Genomic DNA, 15,145 nt, shown 5'->3' with positions numbered 1-15,145 from the left:
GGACCGGATGCCATGATCTTAGTATTTTGAATGTTGAGTTTCAAGCCAACTTTTTCACTCTACTCTTTCACTTTCATCGGGAGGCTCTTTAGTTCTTTTTTGCTTTCTACCATAAGGGTGGTGTCATCTGGGTATCTGAGGTTACTGATATTTCTCCTGGCAATCTTGATTCCAGGTTGTGCTTCATCCAGCCTGGCATTTCGAATGATGTACTCTGCATATAAGTTAAATAAGCAGGGTGACAATATACAGCCTTGACATACTCCTTTCCTTATTTGGAACCAGTCTGTTGTTCCATCTCCAGTTCTAACTGTTGCTTCTTGACCTGCATACAGATTTCTCAGGAGGGAAGTCAGGTGGTCTGGTATTCCAGAAGAATTTCCCACAGTTTGTTGTGATCTATACAGTCAAAGGCTTCATACTTTAAATTTATTTTTTAGATTTTAATATATGTTTACTCTTGTAAAATCAACACCCTAGTAACACAGTGATGACTAAGCTGGTGCTGCTGGAGGCACCACCTAACATCTGGGCTTCAGACCAGCTACAAAGGCCCCTGGGCCACTGGCCCAACCACCGCAAGGCCAAGAGGCAGCGATCTGAATGTCACATGTTGGCAAAATCTAATCTTTTTTCCTGCACTATGTGGCCCAAAGAAAGGCAATGCCAAAGAATGCTCAAACTACTGCACAATTGCACTCATCTCACACGCTAGTAAAGTAATGCTCAAAATTCTCCAAGCCAGGCTTCAGCAATACGTGAACCGCGAACTCCCTGATGTTCAAGCTGGTTTTAGAAAAGGCAGAGGAACCAGAGATTAAATTGCCAACATACGCTGGATCGTCAAAAAAGCAAGAGAGTTCCAGAAAAACATCTATTTCTGCTTTTTTGACTATGCCAAAGCCTTTGATTGCGTGGATCACAATAAACTGTGGAAAATTCTGAAAGAGATGGGAATACCAGACCACCTGTCCTGCCTCTTGAGAAACCTGTATGCAGGTCAGGAAGCAACAGTTAGAACTGGACATGGAACAACAGACTGCTTCCAAATAGAAAAAGGAGTACGTCAAGGCTGTATATTGTCACCCTGCTTATTTAACTTGCAGAGTTAATTTGCAAGTTAATTTAATATGCAGAGTACATCATGAGGAACGCTGGGCTGGAAGAAGCACAAGCTGGAATCAAGATTGCCGGGAGAAATATCAATAACCTCAGATATGCAGATGACACCACCCTTATGGCAGAAAGTGAAGAGGAACTAAAAAGCCTCTTGATGAAAGTGAAAAAGGAGAGTGAAAAAGTTGGCTTAAAGCTCAACATTCAGAAAACAAAGATCATGGCATCTGGCCCCATCACTTCATGGGAAATAGATGGGGAAACAGTGGAAACAGTGTCAGACTTTATTTTTGGGGGGCTCCAAAATCACTGCAGATGGTGACTGCAGTCATGAAATTAAAAGACGCTTACTCTTTGGAAGGAAAGTTATGACCAACCTAGATAGTATATTCAAAAGCAGAGACATTACTTTGCCAACAAAGGTCCGTCTAGTCAAGGCTATGGTTTTTCCAGTGGTCATGTATGGATGTGAGAGTTGTACTGTGAAGAAAGCTGAGCACTGAAGAATTGATGCTTTTGAACTGTGGTGTTGGAGAAGACTCTTGAGAGTCCCTTTGACTGCAAGGAGATCCAACCAGTCCATTCTGAAGGAGATCAGTCCTGGGTTTTCTTTGGAAGGACTGATGCTGAAGCTGAAACTCCAATCCTTTGCCACCTCATGCGAGACTGGAAAAGACCCTGATGCTGGGAGGGATTGGGGGCACGAGGAGAAGGGGACAACAGAGGATGAGATGGCTGGATGGCATCACCAGCTCGATGGACATGAGTTTGAGTGAACGCCGGGAGTTGGTGATGAACAGGGAGGCCTGGCGTGCTGCAGTTCATGGAGTCGCAAAGAGTTGGACATGACTGAGCAACTGAACTGAACTGGACTGTGGCATGTGGGATCTAAGTTCCCCAACCATAGATTGAATCCATGCCCCCTGCATTGAAAGCACGAGAGTCTTAACCCCTGGACCAGCAGGAAAGTCTGGAAAAGTCTCATATTGACCACACTTTCTGGTAGAACTTGATGTCCTTGGAGGGGACCCTAAACTTTTGTAGGCAGGCCCCAGGGATGCATGATGCTGTCAATGTGGGTGATGCTATTGACATGCAAGGGTTCAGGAAGGGGAGGAAGGAGGCCATGGAGTCACTCAGAACATCAGGGTGAGGGCCATGAGTGTGACCTGGCTCCTGAGAAGGTCAGGAAACTCAGGAGGCCCGTGAAGGAGAGGGCGAACAAGACAAGCAAGAGGGAGGGGAGGCCCCTGCACACCTGGGACACTATGAGGAGCCCCAGGAAAAAGACGATGAACACCACCGCCAAGGTGGCCACGCTGCAGGCCACCAGCATATCTGAGGCCAGCCTGGGCACATGGGCCTGACTTGGGTCTCAGAGGAAATGCAGCCCAGTCTGGTTGGAGCCAGTGCAGAAGTACCACAGTCTGAACAGGAGGTCGTCGGCCAGGAGCCATTGCCGCCGCAGATGGAGACGAAGCAGAGGACCATGGCCCGGGAGGTGCACAGGATGGGATGAGGGCTCGGTGGAGGACTCTAAGAAGGACCGGTGGGGCCTCCTTTGGCCAGCAACCTGTGTCTGGACACAGGGGGCTTGACCAGAGGGCTCTTCATTCCCTCCTGCCTTGCTGCCTCCACGCCCCCTCGCTCAGATCTGCTGGGTCTAAATTTAATGTTAATAAACTGCCCACTATAACTATAAAGCAGTTATTAATAAATGACATATAATGTCATTAAGTGACATATAATGTCATATAATGAGAAATGACCCTCCTAAATGACATAACGTCTCAAAAGAGTAAAAATGAGATTTTTGCAGTAGCAACAGTGTGTTTGCAGAGAGATGGGAGGTATTTGGGTGTGTATTTTCTATGGGGAGGAGGTTTCAGAAAAAGAAAAAAAACAGACCAGCAGGTACTCAGCGAGTCAGGACGGCCGTGGCACCAGAGAAGGGAGTCGTAGCATCAAAGAAGGGCCAGCATTAGTTCCAGGAAGATGGGCATTTAATCTTTATTTTTATCATGGGTTGTCTTTACTTCTGATCAGTGTGTTCTTTTCTTTAATAACTAAAGCAGATGTACAATGTATGTTTGATAGGCCATAAGCAGGCTATTTTAGTTAGCATAAAATTTGAGTTAACTCAGGGATAAGCCAGAATGACTTCCCCATACCCCAGCAGATGAACATTTCTTTTATCAATCTGTTCTTGAGTTTTCTAAATATATAAACTATTTAATTCCTTAACATAGGACACATACTTTCCTGCAAAAGAACAAAACTTATTACCTGCTAGGAGTTTCACATCTCTGCTCTCATAATAATCCAAGTCCCTGATTCTATCTTTATTTTTATTTATTTATTTTTTAAATTAATTTTTACTGGGGTATAGTTGCTTTGGGGGCTTCCCCGATGGCTCAGCAGGCAAGAATCTGCCTGCCAATGCAGGAGACACAGGTTTGATCGCTGGGTTGGGCAGATTCCCTGGAGAAGGGAATGGCAACCCACTCCAGTATTCTTGTTCTGGGAAATCACATGACAGAGGAGTCTGGCAGGCTACAGTCCATGGGGTCGCAGAGAGTCCGGCACAACTTAGCGAGCAAACAACAACAACATAGCTGCTTTATAATATTGTGTTTGTTTCTACTGCACAGCAAAGTGAATCAGCTATGTGTACATATATTAGCTCTTTTGGGGATTTCTTTTCCATCTAGGTCACCACAGATCACTGAGTAGAGTTTCCTGTGCTGTTCAGTAGGTTCTCACTAGTTATCTATTTTATACATAGTATCAGTAGCATATGTGTGTCGATCCCAGTCTCCCAATTCCTCACCCCATCTTAATTTTTAAATAGTGATGTGTTTGTAGCATCTACACTCGACAAGTCTTGTAGGGTAGCAGTATCCCAGATGATTTGCAGGAAAAAACAGTCCACTTCCTGTCGGGCCCCAGAGGAATTGAGAGCACAGTGAGGTAATGTTTAGTTGCTCAATTGTGTCCAGTGCTTTGCAGCTCCATGGACTGTACCCTACCAAGCCCCTCTGTCCGTGGAGTCCATTCTCCAGGCAAGAATACTGGAGTGGGTTGCCATGTCCTTCTCTAGGGGATCTTCCCAATCCAGGGATTGAATTTATGTCTCCTGCATTGGCAGGCAAAATCTTTACCAGTGAGCCACCAGGAAACCCTGAAGTAAAGTTACCAGTTGGCTAAATGTTGTCACAAACCAACGGACACCGCACCCAGCAGAGCCCTCCGCACCCTGCCCCTGGGATTCCCAGATGGTGTGACAAAACAGACCCAGGACAGGGAAAGGGAATTCTGCCCTTTATAAAGTATCTGACAGAAATGAAAGCCTTTTGCTTTTGCAGGAAGGTATTTAAAATGTGTATAAAAGGCCTACTTACATTTAACTGTAAATGACACAGTGACCAGAGGGTTTTGCAATGCCATGTTGTCTTGACACATTTGCTTGTTTAGTCATGCCCATTTCCTAGGACCTGGCAGCCCCCAGCAGCCCTCGGTGGCAGGGATCCCATGGGAAGTTCTGGGTTAAATGAACAAGTTATGAGAAGTGTGTGCAGATGGACAAAGGCAGGAAGGATACATGGATAAAGGGCAAACACTGTTTGTGCAACAAGAGTACGATGACACTGAAGCCCCTGAAATTGCCTTTTGGTATGACTATAATGCTATTAGATAAATTTAAAGGTTAAAGTATTCACCTGCAATTATACCTACTCAGTGAAACCTTGTGTAGCAATTCTGTAGTACACAGTTTGTCTATAAAGAACTAGCATGGAAGGATGTCCAAGATATAGTTATGAGAAAAAAGAAAGTGAACTCCCGAAAGAAAGTATTAAATCATGATCAGATTTTTGTAAAACTCCCCCCACTCCACAAATGTATACCCTCCCTGGTAGCTTAGTTGGTAAAGAATCTGCCTGCAATGCAGGAGACATGGGTTCAATTCCTGAGTTAGGAAGATCCCCTGGAGAAGGAAATGGCAACCCACTCCAGTATTCTTGTCCTGGGAAAGAAATCTCATGGGCAGAGGAACCTCGTGGGCTGCAGGCCATGGTGTCACAAGAGTTGGACATGAGTTCGCAACTAAACCACATAAACACACATATTTGGTTACACATACACACAGAAAAATCTGGAAAACTAAACCATTTGCTCTGGTTGGTTCCAGGAAGGCTATCAGGGAACTTTCATTTTCTGCGTTTGTAGTTCTGTATCATTTGCTTTATTTCCATGCATACACTTTATTTTCGTAAACATTTAAAATCTTAAGCCTTTTCTTCTCTTTTATGTTTCCCTGCACTTGATCATATCTTAATTTTGTAGTTAGGAATAAAAAATGCAAATCACCCATTTTATCTTTAGTATCTTTTTGAAATATAGTTTTTATTCTATATTAGAGCATAGCTGATTTACAACATTGCACTAGTTTTAGGGTTTACAGTAAGGGATTCAGGTACACATATATATCCACTCTTTTTAGATTCTTTTCCCATATAGGTTATTCCTACAGAATATTGAGTCGGGTTCCCTGTGATACATAGCAGGTCCTTGTTGAATAAATCACCCATTTTAGCTACACCTTTTTTGTTTTTTGGTAACTGCATTAAAAAATAGTCTAATGCTTGGCACTTGGGCTCACACTGAGGCTAGCACCGGCTCGATTCTGAACCAGCACTGTATTTAGCTTTTCACAAGTCACTGGGCTCTCGGGTGGGAAGAGCAGCTGTTCTTCCTCCTGCACTGAAAATGTGGAATCACCAGCTATTTTCATCTGTGTAAGTACTAATTTCCTCCCATAGCTGCCTTCTCTCTCTCTCTCCTTTCTCCTTCCTGTTTATCTGGGCGGAAGCTGGCTGCGCTTGTCTAGCATGGACTCAGGAAGAATGGAGACCACCTCAGAGGGGATAAACTAGAGAAACTGGACCTCATCATTGGTCTTATCAATATTTATCTGTGAGCTCTCTCTCCCTCTTTCTCTAAAAAATTGTTTTTAATTGAAGGATAATATCTTTATTATCCAATAATATTGGGTTGTTTTCTGCCATACAGCAACATGAATCAGCCACAGGTATACGTATGTCCCCTCCCTCCCACTTCCCACCCCGTCCCATCCCTCTAGGTTGTCACAGAGCTCCGGTTTGAGTTCCCTGAGTCATACAGCAAATTCCCACTGGCTATTTCACATGTGGTAGTGTGTATGTTTCCATGCTACTCTCTCCACTTGCCCCCCTCTCTCTTTCCCCTCTCCTCCACCCCGGATCCATAAGTCTGTTCTCTACGTCTGCATCTCCATTCCTGCCCTGCAAATCAGTTCATCAGTACCATCTTTAGAGATTCCATATATACGCGACTTTCCTCTTCACTGTGAGTCTTTGCTGGTCCAGGAATCCTGCAATTCTGAGCCTGGGGGTTTGTTTCTCATCTCACACGTAGGTCAACCCAAAGGAGCCCCTGCCTCCAGGAACCTCCTTTTCCCTCCTGGAGGCAGTGATGGCTTCTTTCTCGGGGAGCACCCTCTCAAATCTTGGCACTAAACACACTCTAAATCACAGCCTCAGTATAACCTCCTCTTACTTCACTCAGAGGTACTTTTCGAGTCTTCCTGTAGAACTGAGTATTTCACTTACAGCGTAGCCTTGGACCTATTTACTCTCCAGTTGGCCAGGGGACCATCTGTCTTGAGATTTGCTCTGGTGAAAATACCTAGAGAACTGAGTCTTGTTACTGATTTGAAAACCACTTGTAAAGAAGAACTGATTCCAGGTGTTTTGTGGGTTGATCTTTTTTTCTCTTTTCTTTTTCTGTCCCTTCCTGTCCCTGCCCCTCACACTTCCTCATGGGCTAATCCTTCTAAAGGATGTTACTTGCCTACAGATCCAGGAGACGGTGAAGGACAGGGAAGCCTGGCGTGCTGCAGTCCATGGGATCACAAAGAGTCAGACAGGACTGAGCGACTGAACAACAGCTTGCCTACAGAGAGCACCACCCCATCTTTGGATTAAGAGAAGAGGGAAGATTTTTGTTTATCCCTGAGCTCTGGGGACCCCTGTCCCATCTTTGGACTCCGGCGAGTGGGTGAACCAGCCCAGGCTGTTGCAGTGGGTTGTGAAGCTGGGACGTCTGAGAAGTGCGGTCACAAGCCGCTGCTTCTCTGCCCCTGCCCCTACGCTACCTTGACTTTTGGAAAAAATATGGCCAAGATCAATTAACCCCAGTGATTCGAGTGGTGGAAGAGTGCCAGGTACACGCCCTCAGGCTCTGCAGCTTCCCCTCCTCTGAGCTCCTTTGATTTGGAGAAATGACACTGAGGTAAAAACCAAAAGGCAAAGCAGGGGAAGTGTGGTCGGGCTGCTTAACTGTCTTGTTGTTAGCAACTCACTTTCGGTCTAGAATGATGCTTGGATAGTAAAAGTGTTTGCTTGTTATGTTCTATGTGCTGAAAAAGAAAAAGAGTAAGACGTGTGTGTGTGTGTGTGTGTGTGTGTGTGTGTGTGTGTGTGTAGGAAACTCACCCACCAGGAAGTCAAGCTCCTTGCTGAGGCCAGTGAGAAGAGGTCAGAAAATTTCTCAGGTTTTTCTTTCCCTGGATTACATTCAGGAAGCTAGAGGGGAAACTGAAGTTCCTGCCTTGGCACAATTCTCACTGATATTTATTTATTAAACTTTTAATTTATTTATCTTGGCTGCACCAGGTCTTAGTTGCGGAATACAGGATCTAGTTCCCTGACCAGGGATCGAATCTGGGCCCCTTGCCTTGGGATGCGGTGTCTCAGCCACTGGACCAGCAGGGAAGTCCTTGTCACTGATATTTAAAAGAGAGAAAATCTCTCGATTATTGGAAAGAAGCAGTGATACACTCTGATGCCTTCAAGAGCTCGCGTCTGGCTGACTGGACATGCAGGGAGCCTCATGCCCGAGACTTCAGAGGGCAGGGGGCCAGGTGGGTTTTCAGATGCTTGGCTGAAGAGCAGACAAGTTGTTGAACTTTGCTCAGCCTTGACTGGACTGGATGGACTCTTACACTTAAAATCTAAGACATTTTGATAATACTGTTCTCTGTTGCAATGGGGGAAACCGACACTACATGACAAGCAGTGGCGATGCTTTTAATGACAGGTTACAAAGCAAATAAGGATGTCAGAGAGCCAGCCCTTAGTGCCTTCAGTGTGCCAGGTGTTATACTCGGACCCTTCTGGCAGGTGGGCATTGTGGCCTTTCTACAGATGAGAACATTGAGTCACTTGGTCTGAATTCTCCTGGACGGGGAGTTGCAGGGTTGTGTTTTAAACAGAGTTCTGTGCCGCCAAAGTCCGCTTCCTTCCTTTTATCTTACGCACTTGCCCTGACTCAGCAGTGGTGAGCTTGGGGGCACCTGAAGACAGCATCGCCAAGGCAGCAATGCCCAGAGGAGTCACGTGACTCTTCATGTGACCAGTCTCTGTCCCTGGCTTGTGAGATGGGAAACAAAGGCACCGCTGTTCAGCAGAAACCCACCGGGAAAGGCAAGTATTCTCTGTGAACTGAGGTCTCATTTAGGGTCATCAGACCTAGCAAAATCTGGGACACCCAGTTAAATCTAAATTTCAGATAAGTCACAAATGCTTTTCAGTGGAATTATATACTGTGAAATATTTGGGATGTATTTATAATAAAAAAGCATTCGTGGTTTATCTGAAATTCAACTGTAACTGCATCTTCTCTGGCAACCCTGACCTCATTGTATCACATCCTTGCTGTTGACTCTGTTCAGGAAACCCTTGCCTACTGTCTCCAAAAATCAACATGATTTCTGCCCTTCCAGACCCAGCCCAGATGCCATGTCTCCCGAGAAGCCATGTCCTCGCATGGCCCCACCAGACAGAGCCCTGATGTAGTCACAGAACAAGCCCTGCTCCTGTTACAGACATCAGCTTCCTGAGGGCACAGGCTGGTTCGCTGCCCCTCACTGACCCTTCACTCATTCCACAGAGATTTACTGGGGCCCACCTATGCCACCTGGAGGAGGAAATGGCAACCCACTCCAGCATTCTGGCCTGGAGAATCCCATGGACAGAGGAGCCTGGCGGGCTACAGTCCATGGGGTTGCAAAGATTCGGACACGACTGAAGTGACCTAGCACACATGCACGCACCTAGGCCAAGTGCAAAGCAGGCGTGGACCCTGATCCTGCGGGTTTTCATTTTGCAGAAAGGCCTCGTGTTCTCAAGCAGTTACGAGCAGTGGTGTCAAGGGATGGGACAGAATGTGGCAGAGGGCTGCTCTGAGGCTGTCAGGGGGCAGGATGAACAGGAGGAACCCACAGGACAAGTCAAGAGAAATTTCCAGAAGACACTGAAGTGTAAGAAAGTCTGGTCAGTTTGGGGAACTGAAGGCAGGGAAGTGGGACCCAGAGAGAGGTTTTCTACGTGGTGGGTGGGAGGCAGGGGCCCACAGGCAGTGTGGGACCACGTATGCTCCACCCCAAGTGGAGACGATGAGTCTGCAAGTGGGAGAAACCATCAGATGTGTTATCAGCTTTGGGGGCTGCTCGTGAGAGCTATGTGAAGGGAAGCATAAAAGTGGAGGAAACAGGCGCAATCAGAGGCCATTATGGGCATTCAGGCCAGATAGACGTGCGGGAGGCAGTGTGGACAGGGGCTCTCACAGCAGTTCCAGGCCCACCTGCTGTCCCACCTGGTCTGGAAGTTGTCCACCCTTCCCAAACCCCTTCCCCTGAGGTAGAGGCTGTCTGCCTTGCCCCTGAAGCTGGGCAAGACTTCCCCAGCCGACCCTGACCGATGGCAGGTGGGGAAAGGCAGTGTGGACTCTCCCCTCTCTGGATGCTCACCTCTGGGACCCCAGCCCCCACCCCATGAAGACACTCACACAGGCCCACAGGGAGAGGCCTCTGGGGGAGGCCCTTGCAAAAACCTGAGTCGCCAACCAGCAGCAGGGATGCCAGACGATCCCTGACCCACAGCGTCCGTTAGACTCCGGCTAAGCTGTGGCCCGTAGGACTCGAATGGGATTGATACACCTACCTTCCTCAAAGAGGACATGACTCCCTTCACGGGCTGAGGAGCTTAGGGCCCGGAACACGGACACCGGGGGTCTGCCTGTCCCCAGCTGTCCTAACTCACCCTGGGTTGGCTTTACCCAGGCTCTTACTTAGGGCAGAAATACATTTGTGTGTATGCCACTGTTATTTTGAGTCTTAACTATGGGAGCAGAATTGATATCCTAACTAATGGAGGCAACAAGGGAGGTGTAAATAGAGTGGACGGAAGCTCTGAGAAGGAACAGTGATGTGTGTGAACATTTTATTGATCTGCCTTCCCCACGGGCACGTGTATAAGGTCAGGAAGGGGGAGGGCTTTGAGAGTATATGAGATCCACACTCGCGGAGCACATGGTTCTTTCTTTGCTTTTGGAGGACATGTTTTTCTTGACCTGCAGACTTTTTTTTTTTAATTTATATTTTAATCAGAGGATAATTGCTTTACAGTGCTGTGTTGGTTTCTGCCACACTTTAACATGAATCAGCTGTAGGAATACATATGTCCCCTCTCTCCTGAACCTCCCTCCTACCTCCCTCCCTATCCCACCCCCTAGGTTATCAGAGTACTGGATTTGAGACCCCTGCGCTATATGGCAAATTCTCACTGGCTATCTATTTCACACATGCTAATGTGTATGTCTTAATGCTGCTCTCTCCGTTTGCCCTACCCTCTTCTTCACCTGCTGTGTCCACAAGTCTGCTATGTCAGCTTGCAGACTTTTCTCACTGGTGATTTTTGTTTCAGTCTAATGTTAAATGATTAAACTGAGCTAGCTAAGTTCTTCTCGGCTGGGAGAACAGGGAGCATGTGAGAGAGACCCAGAGCTGTGGATTAAGGGACAAGGTAACCAGCAAGCTGGACTTTGCTTTACATGTTTCATGTTCATCTGAATCTTGGTTGATGATGGATTTTTCAATGAAATGGGGAAAAATAAAGCCCATGCATTCTACAAGCTGGGACAGGAGAACCCTCTAGAGTTCTGAGAGCTGCTCTTAAGTTATCAGAGACTAATCCAAACAGACATATTCCGCTGCATTCAGGCTGTATCTGTTCACTCAAGGCTTTTAGTTAGTCTCTTAACTGCTGCTGCTGCTGCTGCTGCTAAGTCGTTTCAGTCGTATCTGACTCTATGTGACCTCATAGACGGCAGCCCACCAGGTTCCCCATCGCTGGGATTCTCCAGGCAGGAACACTGCAGTGGGTTGCCATTTCCTTCTCCAATGCATGAAAGTGAAAAGTGAAAGTGAATTCGCTCATTCGTGTCCGACTCTTAGTGACCCCATGGACTGCAGCCTACCAAGCTCCTCTGTCCATGGATTTTCCAGGCAAGAGTACTGGAGTGGGATGCCATTGCCTTCTCCAAGTCTCTTAACTCAGTTCAGTCAGTTCAGTTCAGTCACTCAGTTGTGTCCCTTGTGAACCCACGAATCACAGCATGCCAGGCCTCCCTGTCCATCACCAACTCCTGGAGTTCACTCAAACTCATGTCCATCGAGTCAGTGATGCCATCCAGCCATCTCATCCTCTGTCGTCCCCTTCTCCTCCTGCCCCCAATCCCTCCCAGCATCAGAGTCTTTTCCAATGAGTCAACCCTTCGCATGAGGTGGCCAAAGTATTGGAGTTTCAGCTTCAGCATCAGTCCTTCCAAAGAACACCCAGGACTGATCTCCTTCAGAATGAACTGGTTGGATCTCCTTGCAGTCCAAGGGAGTAATGCTTTTACAGCATCACAGTTCAAAAGCATCAATTCTTCGGTGATCAATTTCTTCACAGTACAACTCTCACATCCATACATGACCACTGGAAAAGTCATAGCCTTGACTAGACGGACCTTTGTGGGCAAAGTAATATCTCTGCTTTTTTTCTAGGCTGGTCATAATTTTCCTTCCAAGGAGTAAGCATCTTTTAATTTCATGGCTGCAATCACCATCTGCAGTGATTTTGGAGCCCCCCAAAAATAAAGTCTGACACTGTTTCCCCATCTATTTCCCATGAAGTGATGGGACCAGATGCCATGATCTTCTTTTTCTGAATGTTGAGCTTTAAGCCAACTTTTGCACTCTCCTCTTTCACTTTCAGCAAGAAGCTTTTTAGTTCCTCTTCACTTTCTGCCATAAGGGTGGTGTCATCTGCATATCTGAGGTTATTGATATTTCTCCCAGCAATCTTGATTCCAGCTTGTGCTTCTTCCAGCCCAGCGTTTCTCATGATGTACTCTGCATATAAGTTAAATAAGCAGGATGACAATATACAGCCTTGATGTACTCCTTTTCCTGTTTGGAACCCGTCTGCTGTTCCATGTCCACTTCTAATTGTTGCTTCCTGACCTGCATATAGGTTTCTCAAGAGGCAGGTCAGGTGGTCTGGTATTCCCATCTCTTTCAGAATTTTCCACAGTTTATTGTCATCCACACAGTCCAGGGCTTTGGCATAGTCAAAAAAGCAGAAATAGATGTTTTTCTGGAACTCTCTTGTTTTTTCCATGATTCAGCGTATGTTGGCAATTTAATCTCTGGTTCCTCTGCCTTTTCTAGAACCAGCTTGAACATCAGGGAGTTCACGGTTCACGTATTGCTGAAGCCTGGCTTGGAGAATTTTGAGCATTATTTTACTAGCATGTGAGATGAGTGCAATTGTGCGGTAGTTTGAGCATTCTTTGGCATTACTTTTCTTTGGGATTGGAATGAAAACTGACCTTTTCCAGTCCTGGGGCCACTGCTGAGTTTTCCAAATTTGCTGGCATATTGAGTGTAGCACTTTCACAGCATCATCTTTCAGGATTTGAAACAGCTCAACTGGAATTCTATCACCTCCACTAGCTTTCTTCGTAGTGATGCTTTCTAAGGCCCACTTGACCTCACATTCCAGGATGTCTGGCTCTAGGTGAGTGATCACACCATCCTGATTACCTGGGTCGTGAAGCTCTTTTTCGTACAGTTCTTCTGTGTATTCTTGCCACCTCTTCCTAATATCTTCTGCTTCTGTTAGGTCCAACCGTTTCTGTCCTTTATCGAGCCCATCTTTACATGAAATGTTCCCTTGGTATCTCTAATTATCGCGAAGAGATCTCTAGTCTTTCCCATTCTGTTGTTTTCCTCTATTTCTTTGCATTGATCACTGAGGAAGGCTTTCTTATCTCTCCTTGCTATTCTTTGGAACTCTGCATTCAGATGCTTATATCTTTCCTTTTCTCCTTTGCTTTTCACCTCTGTTCCTTTCACAGCTATTTGTAAGGCCTCCCCAGACAGCCATTTTGCTTTTTTGCATTTCTTTTCCATGGAGATGGTCCTGATCCTTGTCTCCTATACAATGTAACAAACCTCTGTCCATAGTTAATCAGGCACTCTATCAGATCTAGTCCCTTAAATCTATTTGTCACTTCCACTGTATAGTCATAAGGGATTTGATTTAGGTAATAGATGAATGGTCTAGTGGTTTTCCCTACTTTCTTCAATTTAAGTCTGAATTTGGCAATAAGGACTTCATGATCTGAGCCACAGTCAGCTCCTGGTCTTGTTTTTGCTGACTGTATAGAGCTTCTCCATCTTTGGCTGCAAAGAATGTAATCAATCTGATTTCGGTGACCATCTGGTGATGTCCATGGGTAGAGTCTTCTCTTGTGTTGTTGGAAGAGAGTATTTGTTATGACCAGTGTGTTCCCTTGGCGAAACTCTTAGTCTTTGTCCTGCTTCATTCCATACCCCAAGGCCAAATTTGCCTGTTACTCCAGGTGTTTCTTGACTTCCTACTTTTGCATTCCAGTCCCCTATAATGAAAAGGACATCTTTTTTGCATGTTAGTTCTAAAAGGTCTTGTAAGTCTTCATAGAACCATTGAACTTCAGCTTCTTCACTGTTACTGGTTGGGGCATAGACTTGGATTACCGTGATATTGAATGGTTTGCCTTGGGTTTGCCTTGGAAATGAACAGATATCATTCTGTCGTTTTTCAGATTGCATCTAAATACTGCATTTCACACTCTTTTGTTGACCATGATGGCTACTCCATTTCTTCTAAGGGATTCCTGCCCACAGTAGTAGATACAATGGTCATCTGAGTTAAATTCACCCATTCCAGTCCATTTTACTTCACTGATTCCTAGAATGTCGACATTCACTCTTGCCATCTCCTGTTTGACCACTTCCAATTTGCCTTGATTCATGGACCTGACATTCCAGGTTCCTATGCAATATTGCTCTTTACAGCATCAGACCTTGCTTCTATCACCAGTCACATCCACAACTGGGTATTGTTTTTGCTTTGGCTCCGTCCCTTCATTCTTTCTGGAGTTATTTCTCCACTGATCTCCAGTAGCATATTGGGCACCTACCGATCTGGGGAGTTCCCCTTTCAGTATCCTATCATTTTGCCTTTTCATACTGTTCATGGGGTTCTCAAGGCAAGAATACTGAAGTGGTTTGCCATTCCTTTCTCCAGTGGACCACATTCTGTCAGGCTTCTCCACCATGACCCTCCCATCTTGGGTTGCCCCACAAGGCATGGCTTAGTTTCATTGAGTTAGACAAGCCTGTGGTCCTTGTGATCAGATTGGCTAGTTTTCCGTGATTATGCCTTAAAAAAATCCTGGGAGAATAAAGGCAATATTGCCCTGGCCCGCCACCTGCTGGTGGCTCCAGGAATGGCAAACTGGATAAACTGCCACAGGCACAGTGCTCTCATTTTCTGGGTGTTGAGTTTTGCACTTTCTTTCCCCTGTTGCAATCCCTTTAAATTTTTTTTTGTAAATACTATCTTGTATATATACATATATATATATTTTACACATATATATGTAAAATGTATGGAGACCCAGCTATTTTCAAATGACAAAATTGTATTTCTCCCGTCTCCGCCCTGAAATTTCACATGGGTCAGCTGTGCTCTCAGAAAGACTGCCTGCAGCCTCTGGGTGCTGGTCATGTGCGGGGCGCTGAAAACCCCAGGGCAGGTGGCGGCCACTTTCTGGAAGG

The 15,145-nt window shown here is 45.9% G+C and overlaps 1 pseudogene; it reads right to left on the bottom strand.

Annotated features, from left to right (window-relative positions):
• Positions 1 to 2,146: 2,146 nt before the first annotated feature.
• On the bottom strand, positions 2,147 to 10,175 carry LOC138091110 (voltage-dependent calcium channel gamma-like subunit; annotated as a pseudogene).
• Positions 10,176 to 15,145: the final 4,970 nt, after the last annotated feature.

This window comes from Capricornis sumatraensis, chromosome 15, assembly GCF_032405125.1.
Source record: "Capricornis sumatraensis isolate serow.1 chromosome 15, serow.2, whole genome shotgun sequence".
Taxonomy (NCBI): Eukaryota; Metazoa; Chordata; class Mammalia; order Artiodactyla; family Bovidae; genus Capricornis; species Capricornis sumatraensis.
This window is presented reverse-complemented; position numbering and strand designations above follow the sequence as displayed.